The sequence below is a fragment of the Staurois parvus genome, unplaced genomic scaffold (genome assembly GCF_062004578.1).
Source record: "Staurois parvus isolate SC_StPar_1 unplaced genomic scaffold, SC_StPar_1.0 ptg000080l, whole genome shotgun sequence".
NCBI lineage: Eukaryota > Metazoa > Chordata > Amphibia > Anura > Ranidae > Staurois > Staurois parvus.
In genome coordinates this window covers 11,267,501-11,284,561 of record NW_028317876.1, presented here as the reverse complement: position 1 = coordinate 11,284,561, position 17,061 = coordinate 11,267,501, and the positions used below count along the sequence as shown (strand labels likewise).

Genomic DNA, 17,061 nt, shown 5'->3' with positions numbered 1-17,061 from the left:
CAACCTCACACCATCATCCCCCCTCCACCAAACTTTACACTTGGCATAATGCAGTCAGGCAATCCATACACATCCATCAGATTGCCGGACAGAGAAGCTCTATTTGTCACTCCAGAGAACACATCTCCACTGCTCTAGAGTCCAGTGGCAGTGTGCTTTACACCACTGAATCCGATACTTTGCATTGCATTTGGTGATGTAAGGCTTGGATGCAGCTACTCGGCCATGGAAACCCATTCCATGAAGCTCACTACACACTGTTGTTGTGCTAATCTGAAGGTCACATGAAGTTTGGAGGTCTTTAGCTATTGACTGTTGGTGACTACTGCGCACTGTGTGCTTTAGCTAGTGCTAACCCTGCTCTATCACTTTACATGGTGAGTTGCTATTGTTCCCAGTTGCTTCCACTTTGTTATAATACCACTAACAGTTGGCCATGGAGGTGATTGGAAAACCTGAATCCAATTATTTGTTAGGGATGTCCCCATATTTTTGGCAATATAGTGTATGTATATGTGAGGAAGGGGCATTGCATTGTATGTATGTGTGGGGAAGGGATGCTGCATTGTATGTTGGAGGGGAGCAGGGGAGCTGCATTTTTTGTATATGGGAGGGAGACTGAGAGAATACATTATTTCTATGTGTATGAGAGAGGGAAGAAGGTGGGCTGCATTGGTTGCATGTGTGAAGAAGGGGTTTCATACTGTGTATGTGTAAGAGGTGGGGCTAGATTTTTTTGCAGGCTGCATTGCATTTATATGTGAAGGGGAAGGGGCAGGTGGGCTGCATTGTGTTTTGTAGGATGGAAGGTGGGCTGCATGTTATGTATATGTGAGGGGACGGGGGTCTTGCATTTATGTAATTTATGAGGAGGACAGGTGGGCTTTATTGTATGTATGTGTGAAGAAGTTGTGTTTGCACTGTTTGTAAAAGGGAAGGGGGCAGGCAGTTGCACAGTAATTTTATATGAGGGGGGATATGTGGGCTACATTGTGTGTATGTGTGAAGCCAATGGGACTGTATTGTATGTTTGTATAAGGAATGGGGTTGCATTGTTTGTATGTGGGAGGGGAAAGGGAGGCAAGGGGCTGCATTGTATGTATGTGAGAGCAAATCCCAGTAGATCAGAAGTTTTTTAAATACTCAGACCAGCCTGTCTGGCACCAACAAGAATGCCACATTCAAAGTCACTTAAATCCCCTTTCGTCCCCATTCTGATGCTTGGTTTGAACTTCAGTAAGTTGTCTTCACCACATGTAGATGCATAAATGCATTGAGTTGCTGCCATGTGATTGGCTGATTAGCAATTTGTATTACCAAGAAATTGAACAGGTATACCTAATAAAGTGGCCGGTGAGTGTATATATGTGTGGGGGGCTGTACTGTATGTGAGTCTGAAGGGAGCTGCATTATGTGGGGTTGTACAGGGGTGCAGAAATAAGCGGTGGGGGAAAATGATGCAGTGTTAGTGTGCAATAAGCACAAGTATGATCAGGGGCGGACTAACAACTCATGGGGCCCCCAGTCAATAGGAGATCATGGGGCCCCTGTGTCCTCACCCACACTCAAACCATACCCAAATAAAGCCTATGAAAGGTACCAGGGGCATCTCATGGGGCACCCTACTGACCCTGGGCCCTCGGGCAGTGCCCAAGTTCCTGAATGGCCAGTCCGCCCCTGGGTATGATTCATCTCGAGTCTCTCTGCTTGCTTATAGCTCCTGAGAGACTCCCTGCAAATCTGCACACAGACAATAATAATCCAGAACTCTCTTCAATGCAAAGTGTGCAGGTACAAGGACTGGAGCATATATATGCTGTGAATATAGTCGGTATGCTCAGGTCCTATTTGTTTATACCCCTCATTCCCTTTGCACTGTTGGCACAGTGTGACCACAACCTTTCATATGCTGTTCACATCTTGCTTCTAGTTGCAGTGCCCAGGGGTTCTTCAGCTTTCAAAATCCACATGGCAAGGTCACTGTGCAATTCCAGGTCCACTTAATACCTGATTGGCAGACCCAGAGCTGTACAGTGATGCTGAGAACAGAGCATTAACAGAAGGGAGTGGGATCCCAGCTGCAGAAGATGATTGGGCATGCAATAATGAGTCGTGTGTGGCCCAGATTGGCATCTTCACCCTGGGCACTGGATGACCTTGCCCCAGCACTGCAGTGAACTGATTTGTTTTTGGACTTAGCAGAGTATTCAGTGGTCTCCCAAATAATGTGCAAGTATATTTACTTATCATTAATAAAGAAATCTAGTGCTCCCTTACTAGGGTACTTACTAAGGTAGATACCTCCAAAAGGATGTCACTTGAGTAAATTGCATTCACTGATGAAGCACCATTTTCTGGCTTTGAGTGGAACAGTCAGCATTGTGAGTTCTGACTTTTCTAAGCAGCACGTCCATTCCAGCTATGACAGTTGCAATTGTTCATACCTCATACACAATTTAGTCTTTATAAAAAATGATAGAGCACTCAGAATATAGATATTGTATAATGGTTTGAGTGCATATTTCCCCTGGACCAGATCAAGTGAATAAAGCTGAACTCCAGGCAGATATAGAAAACACAGACACTGTGGGATTGATTTACTAAAACTGGTGCACTCAGAATCTGGTGCAGTTATGCATGGTAGCCTATCAGCTTCTAAATTTTGTTTGTTCAAATAATCTTTGGCAATAAAACCTGGAAGTTATGCAGAGCGGCACCAAATAATGTACTCTCCAGTTTTAGTAAATAACTCCAACTGGCTTCCTACAGCTTTGGGTTTATTTACTTAAACTGGAAAGTGCAAAATCTGGTGCAGCTCCGCATAGAAACCAATCAGCTTCCAGTTTTTTTGTCAAAGGTTATTTGAACAAACTGAAGTTAGAAGCTCATTGGCTACCATGCACAGCTGCACCAGATTTTGTACTCTCCAGTTTTAGTAAATCAACCCCTATGTGTCTTGGTAACATTGATGGTGAGCCCTGCCTGCCATAGCTCTTGGATTTGTTTTCCCCAACATGAAGTTTTAGGTGTTCCTGCTTATTACATTCTCCATGAAAAAAACAGTTAAAGCTGAAATCCAAGCAGATATAAATGAACATGTTATTACAGATCCGTGAACATTAATACATCCTTTTATTTTTTTGCAAGCTGTATAATTACCTTAATGTGACTTGGTGTCAGCCTCCTGCAGTCCATATACAGCAGAGCGCAAAGAGCAGGAGGGAGAAGCAGTACAAGGAGGTTACTGGGTGTGTTGCAGCAAGAGAGCAGGGTGCAAGAAAGATATGCTTGCTAGTTATCAGCTTCTCCTTTCAGGGCGGTTCACATCATACCTGCACAGGAAACGCACAGGAAAGCACTGTGTGTTCCTGCGGGATTCATATGCAGTTCTGTGTGGTGCGGTTTCAGCCCATTCATGCATTTATACTTTTCAGCCCATGCATACACTACTTTTAGAAACGCACTTCAACCGGATTGTATGGTACTTTTCTTACCATGCTATCAGGTGCAGGCAAACGCTCTGTGTTTGCGACCTGCATTCGAGTGTCATTAACTTATTATTGACGCATACTGCAGATAACATCTGCAGTGCATTATGAACAAGGAACGCTGGTTTCCCGCACTGCATTCTGCTGTGATCTGGCAATAAAAGTTCAGTCACAGGCTGGGGAAGAGGAGAAGACCTGTAAGTGAAAGTGAATCTGCAGCAGATAAAAATATCAAGTCCACTCTCCTAATAGGCATGTTTGTGCTCTGTGGCAGAGCTGTGTAAATATCATGGCCTGGATAGACAGAAATACAAATCCTTTTGGAAAGTAAAACAACTTTCATATATGTATCTCATCCTTGTATTTAGATGTTTGCCTGGAGTTCAGCTTTTAGAGTTGAACTCAAATTTAAGCAAACTCTGCAGAAAGCAGCCTTTTTGGAAAATCACATCATAAATGACCCTCATTTACATGCATGTATAAGCACACATACAGCAATGACCACAGTTATTGCTGCCCGATGGCTGTTCCCAGCACTGAGAGAGTGCTGGTACATTCTGGTACATTCTGCAAAGCTATGCTACAATCCAGGATAAATGTCTTCACATATCAACTCATTTCATATCCAATTACTCCTACATCAGAATGATCAAAGTAAGAGTGACCAGACTAGTGTAGAAAGCTACTGGATGACTTATTTCATAAAAAAAGGTTCTTTTATGTGGTTTGTCCTAGCTACAAAAAAGAAAAAGAAAGGGCTAATAAATTAATTTGCATATCTATCTATCTATCTATCTATCTATCTATCTGTCTGTCTGTCTGTCTGTCTGTCTGTCTGTCTGTCTGTCTGTCTGTCTGTCTGTCTGTCTGTCTATCTATCTATCTAGATATATTGCTCAAAAAAATTAAATGAACACTTTTTAATCAGAGTGTAGCATCAAGTTAATTAAACTTCTGGGATATTGATCTGGTCAGTTAAGTAGCAGAGGGGGTTGTTAATCAGTTTCAGCTGTTTTGGTATTAATGAAATTAACAACAGGTGCACTAGATGGGCAACAATGAGACGGTCCTCAAACAGGAATGGTTTTACAGGTGGAGGCCACTGACATTTTTTTCCCTACTCATCTTTTCTGACTGTTTTTCACTAGTTTTGCAATTGGCTAGGGTCAGTGTCACTACTGATAGCATGAGGCGATACCTGGACCCAGGGGCGGACTGACAACTCATGGGGCCCCCGGGCAATAGGGGATCATGGGGCCCCTGTGTCCTTGCCCAAACTCAAAAAAGCCTATGAAAAAGGTACCGGGGCATCTCATGGTGCCCCCTACTGACCCCGAGGGCCCTACAGAGGTTGCACGGGCAGACTAACTCCTCCAGGATAGCACATCAATACGTGCCATTGCCAGAAGGTCTCAAGAGCATGGAGGAGATTCCAGGAGACAGGCAGTTACTTTAGGAGAGCTGGACAGGGCCATATAAGGCCCTTAACTCATCAGCAGGACCGGTATCTGCTCCTTTGTGCAAGGAGAAACAGGATGAGCACTGCCAGAGCCCTACAAAATTACCTCCAGCAGGCCACTGGTGTGAATGTCTCTGACCAAACAATCAGAAATAGACTTCATGAGGCTCATCTGAGGGCCCAATGTCCTCTAGTGGGCCCTGCGCTCACTGCCCGACACCATAGAGCTCGAATTACATTTTCCATTGAACACCAGAATTGGCAGGTCTGACACTGGTGCCCTGTGCTTTTCACAGATGAGAGAAGGCTCACCCTGACCACATGTGACAGACGTGAAAGGGTCTTGAGAAGCCATGGAGCATGTTATGCTGGCCTTAACATCATTCAGCATGACCATTTTGGTGGTGGGTCAGTGATGGTCTGGGAGGCATATCTATAAAGGGAAGAACAGTCCTTTACAGGCTAGACAATGGCACCCTGACTGTCATTAGGTATCGGGATGAAATCCTTGGACTCATTGTCAGACCATACACTGGTGCAGTGGGTTCTGGGTTCCTCCTGGTGCACAACAATGCCTGGCCTCATGTGGCGAGAGTATGCAGGCAGTTCCTGGAGGATGAAGGAATTGATACCACTTAATGGCCCCCACGCTCACCTGACCTTAATCCAATGTACCTCTGGGATATCATATTTCGGTCCATCCAACGCCGCCAAGTTACACCTTCTACTGTCCAGGAGCTTAGTGATGCCCTGATCCAGATCTGGAGGAAATACCCCAGGACACCATCCATTGTCTCATTAGGAGCATGCCCTGACATTGTTAGGCATGCATACAAGCACATGGCGGCCACACAAACTACTGAGTACCATTTTAATTTGCTGCAATAAAATTTCAGCAAAATGGACTAGAATGCAGCATAATTTTTTCACTTTGATTTTTGGGGTGTCTTTGAACTCAGTCCTCTGTAGGTTGATAATTTTCATTTCCATCAAACAATGGGGCTAACTTACATTCCTAACACATTACCCAGTCCATATCAGTATAGATATCCAGCATTATATTTTTCCCTATAGAGATCTGATGTGTTTTCAAAGTGTTCCTTTAATTTGTTTTAGCAGTGTACTATAATATTACCCATATTCTTTCTTAATTAGTGCAGAGGCACCCAGGCACATAGGAACAGTTGCTCCAATTGGCTCAGTCAGGGCTGAACAGTCTATGGGTATCTTTTTGTGGTTTTATTTTAGGGAACTTGGATGGTGATAGGGAATGGTATGGGATACTCACACACTATATACAAACAGGAGGACACTCTTCACTATAGCCAAACTTCAGAAACAAATATCTTCCATACTCAAAATCCACCGTGAAAGATTAAAAGAACAGTTCTCCCACAATGACAATGAAAAGGGGCTGACTGTATGAATCTCTCAGAAGAGAATCTACTTAGCCCAGGCTTAATAAACAGTGTTTTTTTTACAAACTAGAGGGGGCTGGTTGGTATGTACCTCTCTGGAGAGGAACTACAGATCTCAGCAATCCCAATTGTTCAGAGTCCCAAGAGCTGGAACCAAAACAGGTAAGTCAAGGATGAGACTCTTTGAGTGCAGTCTCCAACTACTGTCTTCTTTATTAAGGAACAATTCTCTGCTAACAGGCACAAAAACCCCAGGTCAGATCAGTACTCACAAAAGTCCTTATGGTACCTTGATGCCTCCGGTACCTCAAACATATTACAGTGAGGGTTAACCAGACTCATAACACTCTCCAAAACTCTGCTGGTGGAAAATTGAGCAGAGATCCAAGTAACTCCAAAGCAGGACTGAAGTATAGACCCTGCAGCTAGCCCTAGCGGGGCCTCGATGGAAAGTGACTTGAAGTAAGGGGTAGCAACTCCTCACCTGGTAATGCTGTTCTGCAACCCAAACTATTTATACACTTTCCCAGCAACAGGGTGGGGGGCTTAGCAAGACAGTGATTATTGCTAGTGGCTGTAGCCCTGGTAATAATCTCATGGAAACATCTGACAGTCTGGTTGCACCCAACCCATACAACAAATTGGGCACAACCAGCCTGCCCATAGATGGTTCAAATCTCTTTAGATCTTTGTCTGTTGTGAATTCCGAACACAGAAAATGGTTTTGAAGCATAACTGAAGCATTTTCAGTAACTTCTACAGCAAAGTTGTTGTAGGCACATTGCAAACCTTTTTAGGTCCACATTATTAACGCATTTTTGCTTAGTTGTAAAAAGATGTGTTCTTTATTTAGAATAAATCTCTAAGAGTGTATAGTCTCACCTAAATGAATACCTTAAAGTGGTTCTAAAGCAGTGGTTCTTAACCTGGGTTCGATCGAACCACAGGGGTTCAGTGAGTCAGTCTCGCGGGTTCGGCAGAGGTGAAGACCCACACCCGACTCATATGATTCGTGCAGTAAATATTCATTATTATGTTTTTGTTTTTGTGTGAAAATCATGTTTTAATGGTTTTCTTTGTTCTTAACAGTTTTGTTCATTTTGTGCACCTATGTATAAATATATACCTATGTTTTGAATTTTAAAAATCATATTTTATTTTTCCAATTAAGAAGGGTTCGGTGAATGCGCATATGAAACTGGTGGGGTTCAGTACCTCCAACAAGGTTAAGAACCACTGTTCTAAAGGCTCAAGGCTTTTTACCTTCATGCATTCTATGCATGAAGGTAAAAAACCTTCTGTGTAGCATCCCCCCAGCCCCCCTAATACTCACCTAAGCTCCCTCTCAATCCAGCGATGTGCACTGAAGTCTCGTCTATCCTGGGACTCCCTCTTCTCATTGGCCCCCACTGCTGTCAATCACAGCCAGTGAGCTAATGAGAAGAGAGAGGGGGCGGGGTCGAGCTGTGAGTCAGTGTGTGAATGGACACACAGAGGAGCGGGTGACCCCATAACAAGCTGCTTGCTGTAGGGGGAACCAACTGGAGGAAGGGGCCAGAAGAGCCTGTGGGGGGCCTGAGAAGAGTAGGATCCGTGCTGCTTTGTTCAAAACCACTGCACACAGCAGGTAAGTATAGACATATTTGTTATTTTTTTTATTAAAAAAAAAGCCTTAAACAATATCCTTTTAAACATATTCCAGCTTGTACTGGATAATGCCAATATTATCTAGTCTGGTATTGAATAAAAGAAGCATGCAGTAAATGTCAAGCTAATATACAAATGTCTAAATCGCTGACATTATCCACACTTAGGTCTTGAGGCGTAGCATCCAGCTTGCATCCACTGGAAATGACTGAGAGTTAATAATAATGACATTGGTTGTACTGTACATGAACTCAATGTGAGACAGCATTGCATGACCTTAGGCAAGTTCTATCCTGAGATACATATAGCAAAATGATGCTCTAAGCTGTTTAGTCCATGAGTTATGGTGCATGAGAAAATGTGTGCACTGTGCAGCATCATATCTGTGCTAGCATTAATTATCATTAATATATGCTCTCATCATTATAGTCTTAAATGTAGGAACGCACTTCAACTTTTCAAAGCCTGTGCATGTTTGTGAAGTAGGACAGAATCAGAACGGCTGGATCCTAGCACTAAGCTGGGACCCCATGGGATAGCCCAAAGGGTGCTGTATTCTCTCTCCTTCCCTCTGTTCCTCTTCTTTGTTTGCAGTTTGATTTTTTTCAGGATTGTGCTTTTTTGGTGGGCTCAGGATACCACGCTCTGATGCCTACAGTATATAGATCCCTGCTCTTCCCTCTCTTACACTTATGTCAGGATTTTTTAGTTGAGGTTAGTCATCCAGTCTAGTCGGGAAGGACAGTGTGATAGGATTTTCTGCAATTAGATATTTGATGGCATAGGTGTCTCCAAAGTGACACTAAACAATACCCCTATTCTTCAAAAATAATCCTTACATTCCATTACTTAATGGCCCTGTAATTAATTGTACATGAAATAATTTTTACTGTGTGTCTACCTCCTTGTAATGTCTTCTGTGAACTCCCAAACCCCTCCTATTCCCTCTCACTTTCATTCATTTGGAACTAGCAGTGTGAGTGAGTTTCAGTCACATGCACGGCTCTATACACACAAGTCAAATCCCTTAATCCATAGTTCCTATTCCATCTTTGGGGTGAGCAAGAGAGGGTGGCTACGTTCCAACATATAATAGTAACATGGAGAACAAGCGCAGTCCTCAACAGGAAGTCAGTTCACAGCAGATAAACGGGAATTTGGAGATTTGGAGGTTGAGAGCAATAGAAGATACTTTACTGAGTTAAAGAAGAATTTCATACTCCTTTATCTTTTGTTCTGTCCTTCTTCAGCGCCAGCATCTTTGTTATTCCCGCACAAGCGCAGGTGCATCAGATGGCTCCACTAGGACCCTAAGGTTAGGTAGAGCCCTTTGCCAAATCTCGTCTGACGTGACAATGTTTTGGATTCGCATACTGCCCCATCTTCACGCATGTAAACAGGTGCATACTGAGATATTGCTAAGTTGGTTGTGGTAATTATTTCCTTGGTTAAGTGTATTTTCTGCTGTGTAAGTTGCACTGCTTAGTTAATGTTGTCCAGCAGAAGTGGTGCTGTTTGGTAGGCAAGGGTTAACTCTTCTAGCCAGTCTTTCCCGGGCTTTTCTGGCAATCACCTTCCTCTGCTGGACAAAGCATATAAAAAGGGAACTGTATACAGGTGAAAGGTTCTGTGGGCTCTCACATGGTTAAAGAAGGAGAGTGCTGCTGAGTATGTAATCTCCACTTTGCTGCCTTGCCACCCATTGTGAGTACCCATCTGAGGGTTCCAGGAGATATGGGCATATGTTGCTAAATTGACTTATGGACTGATAGACAATTTACCATCTAAAAATAGAAGTATCATAATGTCATTAGGAGTGAGGTGACACATTGCCTGCACTGGTGAAGTGGGTACAGGCTATGCGGTATCCACCAAAAGTGCTGCATCCATTGGGGGATGTTACAGAGCATCCAATGTGAGGTGTGCAGAATAAGGAAGTGACACATACAAAGGGTTAACTGTACAAGTAAAGTATTCTTGCTTTTAAGTTAGAGTGCTGCCTTAATGATGATTTCATATGCTGGCAGCCTCTGTCTGTAGGTGCAGGCATGAGTGAGAATTACTGGCATTACACATGTGCAGGAAACCCATGCACAGATGTGCTGCAGGGCTCTACCGGGACCTGAAGCCCAGCAGAATCTGCAAAGCGGGGCAGAATATTATACTCACTTTAAGCTAAGCACTATGCGGTTAAGAAAAAAAAATCCATGTGTGAGAAAGAAAGAGGGGGTAGAAGGCAGGAAGAAGTACATTTATATTTAGAGTGAAGGTCCCCTTTAAGAATGCATAATCAAATAGATTTTTTTTTCTTGATGTCACTTTAAGGCTATACCTAGCATTTACATTGGTTACTTTATTATTTATAAACTTGAGGTTGACCCTTAAAAAAAAAAATACTGTGACCAAAAAAAAATATGACTATTAAACTGAGTGTGTACCTCTTTATGTTGCCTGCTACTCTTGCTCCTTTGTGCTATGCCATGACCATGTCAGGATGCTCTTCTGTTGTTGCCATTAGCATAGGTACCAGTTTTATTGCTCAGAGATACAATCTCTTTTTTTTCTGCTTTCCTTTCTATCAGTTTATCTGAGGTTTGTCAACTGACTTAGGCTATTACTGTAGTTTCCATGGGTCTGCAGCATATTGGAGCCTCCCCTGGAGAGAAAATGTCTTTTTTTTTTAATATTATTTCCTCTTTGGTACAGTAGAGAGCAGGCTTACAGTACAAACCGCAGCTAATTGCCTGCTTCTACTGCTAGCTGGTGCTTCTTTTGAATTTCTACGTTTGATTTGTTGAGAAATTACTAAGATCCTCGGTTTGCTGTCACACGTCCTTAGGTTTCTAAAATGCAGTGCAGGTTCTTTGTGAGATGAAAGAGAGGTGTGTGTGTAAGTGTTTTGTGAAAATGGATAATGTGCTATTTTTCTGATTATTTACAGGAGTCACACACAGCTCAGACCACAATATTGCTGGCGAGAAAGCCCAGCTAATGAAGCTGTAAGTTCATTAGTGTTTGCAATCAGCAGCGAGCAGACACCCTCATCAGGGCAGGAGGCTGCAAAGAGCCATTCATCAGTGTGAAGTGTTATTCATGGATGACCCCTAAATCATTGCACTAGTAGTAGATGCACTGATTGGACACAGCATGGGAGCATTGGTACTTTGCATTAGCAGACATAGACAGGGGGAGTGAGAAAGGATTGGCAAGCCGTAGGGAAATCCTGCAAACAGCAGCACAAATAAAAGCAGGCGTCCTTTTTTTTTTTTTAAAGATGTATATAGGCGCACATTTTTCCTCCCTCTTTGATAAGGACGTACGAAAGTAGCCTTCCTGCTGAGCAACGGAGGAAGATTATAAATATGCAGGCTGGTGGCTGCGGTGTTTAGAGGACGCTGGGCTCCCCCCTTGCTCTGTGCTGGGGAGGAGCGTGGTAGGCTCCTGGGTAGAGGCAAAGGCAGCAGCTGCTTCACGTGTTTGCCTGGCAGTGGCTGCTGGAGCTGCTCCCAGCCTGGACAACTTGTCCCGGTTACTCTGCAGCATCGCCCAGTGTGCCTGGCAACACATGACCTAGGGAGATAGTGCGCAGGGTCTGCACAAGGGGGTGTGTGTGATCCACAGTTGAAGAAGAAACTCACAGGACCAAGAAACAAGTGTGGACTAAGCTGCTGGCATCATTGCTACAGGATAGGTGGCCACCTGGAACTGAGCACAAGTTGCCCCCCTCTATTCGACCCCTCATTTGTACTGACCTTCCATTGCACATCCGTCAACTTGCGTGATGCTTTCCAGCTTTGGATCCCAGGAGGGTAACCTGCAAAAAGTGCAACAGCAGCAGGTAAGTCAGTGCTTTAGTTTTTGAAGTATGCAGTCTTTTATGATGAATATTTGACTCATCCTCTGATTTTTTTTTTTTTTTTACCATGGCTGTCATTGGCATGTTTACTGCTTGCAGTACAGAACATTGAGAACCTGTCATCATCTTGGGTGCTAACAGAAAGCATCCCTTTCTAAGTTCATCCTCTGCGTTCAGGGGTGGATTGTAGGGACAGATGGTGTCATTGATCTTTCTGACATTTGCAAAGCAAAGGGCAGGATCCATGCCAAATGACCCGTCTCTGTAGACAGGAGGGAGAGCAATCCTTCTGCTTTGGAGTTCTTACGAAGAAACAGAAACCTGTAGCCTCCTCATTGTGCCTGATTGGTACTCAGCAACCTGCCCTCATCCTAATAGTGCAGTGCTGTAGGATTAACACACTAACACTCAGCAAATCTCCCTTCGCAAGCAGCATGTGAAGCTCAGAAAGAAAGCTGTGTTCATATTAATCCACAGGTCTGTGGGATATGATCAAGGCTTGTGCCTATGACAGCTGAGAAGGGGTTAAACTAGAGACTAACTGGTTTTCTAGTCAATAAGAGCCTGCAAGGAGTGGATGTCAGCATGTGATCATCCCGACCTTAACCCTGCTGGGAAGAGATGTGTCAATATCACCACAGCTGCTGCTTTCTTGCCAGAAAGTTCATTTCCGTCTATGTAGGACAAAGGGGGATTTTATTGTGCAAGCAGCCCTGACATCTCTGCTTGATTTCTGTTAATTGCAGTAAAAGAGCGCTGATTTAGAAAGAACTACTATTTTGTCAACACAGCACTAGTAGGAAGGTTGGTGTGGGAAAGGGAAGTCTTACTTGGTTTTGTTCCGGAACAAGGGAACAAATCAATCAGACTCAGGCACATGCGGTGTTAATACAGCCAGACTTAACCTGCCAGCTCTGTTACAAATGTGATGTATACAGATATACCATTAGGCTGGTCACATGGGCAGGACAACAATCAGCATTCCTCTGTGTATTATTATACATGGTCCTCCACCACTTAGCGTCACCGATGATGGACAGAAGAGAATGCTACTACTAAGCTATAGTAAAAACACATGCATTCGGTGTTCTAAAGGGAATTTAACATTTAGTTTGAGATTTAGCAAGTAATCCAAGGCCACCGTTTGCTATTTTGTCTGTTTCTAGGCCATTTCATATGACCTGCTCAAAGCTACTATACACAGGACCTTAAAAGCTTGCTTCTTGACTAATTGAAGCCTAGACTAGTGTAAGTGACCAGTTCTCGTGCTATTTGTCCCATAGTAATGACTACAGTGGCATCCTCGTATAGCTGTGGATCTGAAACTGTGTGCATAAAAGACTTTTGACATCAGTTCCAGAACTAAACAATAACCCAAGGCCACTTTTCCCTATTATGTCTACTTCTAGGTCATTTCACGTGACCTTAGCAAGCTGCAGTCATTCACCTCACACTTGACCTTAAACACTTTCTCCCGGAAGCCTAGACTAGTGTAAGTGACCAGTGCTAATGCCATCTGTCCCATGATAATGACTACAGTAGCATCCTTGAAACGACGAGGATCTGAGCCTGTGTGTTCTAAAAGGACTTTTCATTCATTTACATTCAGTTTGAAAACTAAAAAGTAATCCAAGGCTACTTTTTCACTTACATATGCTTCTAGGTCATTTCACATGACCTAATGCAAGCTGCGGTCATCCTACCCCGCACTTGACCTTAAACTTACTCTTTGAAGTCTAGACTGGTAAATGACCAGTGCTATTGCCAGCTGTCCCAGTATAATGACTACAGTGACATCCCTATAATGCTGTGGATCTGAGCCTGTGTTCTAACTTGCACTTGGAGCATATGCCAGAGATTTGGAAGCAGTGAAATAATTCAGTGGGTGGTCTTTTATTCTTGGCATGGGAATATAGTTCTAGTTCTGCTTGGTGTGTTCTGTAGTTGAGTCTGAAGTCATAAAACAGGCTTGATAACTTTTTTCAAAGTGTTATTGCAGTTTGTCAGCACTCACTAATTCAGTAAAATACTGCCATAAATCAGGTAAAGAGTCAATTGTAGAATAGAACTCTTACTGACAATCTAATTACCATTTTATAGAAAAGCAATCCCGTAACGCACAAGTTAATGGAACTTAATGGCAATTCATGCTGCCCCCTTATATCTTTATTAAAATATTTCTCAAGCTCTCTGTTTGAACTCCTTTTTGTGCCTTAATGGCCACTAGAAGAGTAGAACTTAATGGTACAGTAGTTGAAATGAGCTTTGCCAGAGCTTTTACACTAAAATGCTATAAGTCACTCTCAACGTGTTATTCGTATTGCTTCTGAAAAGAATTATTTTTGATTACATTAATGAACGTTTTCAAACCTCCACAACACCAAGTAAAAATGAATGTGCCTCATCCTAGCCTACACAGATATTGCTAGAGCACGCTTATTCTCATATACCCCATCGAAGCAAAAGTAACCTATCACATATCTTTGAAATGTATTATATTTCATACTACATCTTCTTGGTTAGTGGACATCAGATATTTACTTTTTTTTTTTTCCTTCTGAAAACCCATGGGTCCTTAGTTAAGTCAGAAGGGAGTAATATCCTATAGCGACCAATTAGAGATCATATATCATTGTAATGACTACTCTAAACTGGTGAAAAGATTAATCTGATTGGTTGCTATTGGTAGCTGCACACCACTGTTCTTCGCACCATCTGGTTAAATAAGGCAGCAAGATTGTGTACAAAAGAGCCCTCACTTCATTTCATTTCATGTGGTTCTTATGTTTTTGTTTCATAATTCTAAAAATTGCTGGTCTTTTTATATTGAAAACTGCTGAGACTTCCCTTTTATTTCTATTTACTGCATGATTAATGTCAGCAGGGCTACTCTTTTGACTAACTGTATATAGAATGAATAACTTCAATAAAATAAATAAACAGAGCCTTCAGCAGTGTACAGCTGGGTTAGGCCTTTGCATGAATGGTCACTAATTCACTACATTTAAGGATTGAGAAACTGAAATATATTTAAGTGTGACTTTTGAAGGATTGCAATGTGATGTAACATACAACATGTCGATTTAAAACACATCAATGCAATCACTTTGTACAACCTATGAAAAACACAAAACTTTTTTTTGTTTTATATTTTAGAACAAGTTTTACCTTTTCTATCAAGTGCTTTTTCTTATCCCATTTAGTTGCTTTCACAGAAAAGGAAAACTTTGCCTAACACATCTAATCCATTTAGCCAGTTGAGGCTAGTGCTTCTGCTAAGCCCCACTGAGCCAGAGTAATTATGTCTCATAGTAATAACTTAGGAAGCATCATACGGAGACCAGGAGTCAAGCTCACACTGTAAGTTTCAATAACACACGTTTGTCAGAAAAGAAAAAGAGAGTACAGGAAGGGTCATGCATTTTATTCATAGGATCATGAAGCTGTTTTTTTTTCTCTTTACTGTCTGATATATGTAGAAACCACATTTTTCAATAGATATATTTCTGATATATTTGTCTTTAACTATCAATTGGAAATAATAACCGTCATTTCATTCATGACAATAGTAATAAAACCCAGACGTCATGTAAAATAATGGCTCTTTCCATGAAAAATAGAATGTGATTTATTCTCTAGCATATATCATGAAAATAATTATTTTTATACATGCTAAGGAATACTCACATACATTCTTAGCTACGCTGAAGTTTAGTCAGAAGAATTGTTATATGTCGAAAACAAATTTCATGCTGTATTTTATTTTTCACTTTTAATAAAGTTACCGATGTTTAGCCACTTTAATTATAGAAAATGTGCTTTCATAACTATATTATGCCTTATTGATTGCATAATTGTATGAATGTGTTGCTATTTATATGCCAAGCTGAGTTATTGTTCTACTGTAGCCCCAAACTTTACTCTTTCCTTATATGACCTATCAACATATAAGCATTTAAAGCATGCAGCTTCACATAAATTGTTTGTTAACATACTTCACTTTAAAAAATAAACACTTGATATTTAAAAAAAATGATTAATTGATCCACCTGATAAAGTCTGATTTATTTCCTACTTTTTCATAGCAGGCATTATGAAGCTCACTTTACAATTGAGATTAATGTTACAGTGCATAGAAAGTGGTTTGGAGGGCTGCATACATTTCCAGTGCCTTTGTAATCAATTTAGATACAAGCATTCCACAATGGATCAGGCTGCATCCAAACCTGCCTTATTATGGAGAATTAACTTGCTTTGTGATTGATAGCAATATTTCTCAATCTTGAAAATGCCATTTGTTTCAAAATAAGCGTTATGGCTTCTCAGGCTGTCTGTGGAAGCTTCAGAACCTAATTGCATTTATGGGAGACTTTGATTTGTCACATAGGAAGCATCCTGGGAAAGGCAATATTTCCCTATTTCACCTCTGAATGTGCATAGTTATCTTATTAATGGTGTTATTAATGTTTAAACTTTAGAGAAGAAAGACAAATGTTGTCATAAGTATTATCAACAAATCCTTTCCCGCGACTTACCCATTTAGAAATATAGTAAACCCCAAGAGATAAAGGTTTATTTTAAGATATCAGTTGTAAAAATACTCTGATGTAACTTAATTAATATTTTTTTATATATACTATACACATGCATTGTAAAATGTTTCTCAACCTGTGTGACCATGGGTCCAACACTCTTATCTATTCATAATAGTGGGCTATGGCAGTGTAAATATTTTCTAACAATGAGTGAATAATATTAAATTAAATATTGTATTTGATCTTTATGATAATATACTAAGTGCGTGATCTCTGCCCTCTTGTTCTTGAAGTAGAACTATTGCAATGCAATGCAATGAAGTCTTTGCTCCCTTTTACTACTTTTAGCTTGCTTGTATACATTAAATATTGAGCCCTGTTTAGGCTCCTAGTGACCAATCACATAAGCCTTCTCACTCATTATCAATAGGCAGTAATACACTGCTATTATGGAAATCTTGCAAGTATAGTCAACGCCACATACTTAAAGATAAGCTGCAATTTCAGACAAAGACATTCAAATCTCCGTTCTAACATTTCATCTTGTCAGGTCAAAGCTGAGGCACGTTGCTTTTCAATTGATTGTTTTGTTTGGTTCCTGTGTAGTTTTTTACTGCACTCTCATATTCCTTTATTTATGTCTTAATATCTGTATGCT

The 17,061-nt window shown here is 41.4% G+C and overlaps 1 protein-coding gene and 1 long non-coding RNA gene across 14 annotated transcripts in view; one reads left to right on the top strand and one right to left on the bottom strand.

The window, feature by feature from the left end:
• LOC149469214 (uncharacterized) overlaps window positions 1-12,015 on the bottom strand; it is a 36,526-nt gene extending 24,511 nt beyond the window's left edge. The window contains exons 1-2 of the long non-coding RNA XR_016311630.1: window positions 11,935-12,015; window positions 11,765-11,826 (exon numbers count right to left, since the gene is read on the bottom strand). This is a non-coding gene — a long non-coding RNA (uncharacterized LOC149469214). The remainder of the gene's footprint in view (window positions 1-11,764; window positions 11,827-11,934) is intronic.
• The window catches only part of TENM3 (teneurin transmembrane protein 3), a 1,391,898-nt gene continuing 1,386,299 nt past the window's right edge, over window positions 11,463-17,061 (top strand). For 7 of the 13 annotated variants that reach the window (XM_089669656.1, XM_089669655.1, XM_089669658.1 and 4 more), the window contains exon 1: window positions 11,464-11,850. The gene's annotated coding sequence lies outside the window, so the exon portion shown is untranslated. Of the gene's footprint in view, window positions 11,851-17,061 lie in introns of all 13 variants that reach the window. The other 6 variants (XM_089669645.1, XM_089669651.1, XM_089669650.1 and 3 more) reach the window with 1 other exon arrangement.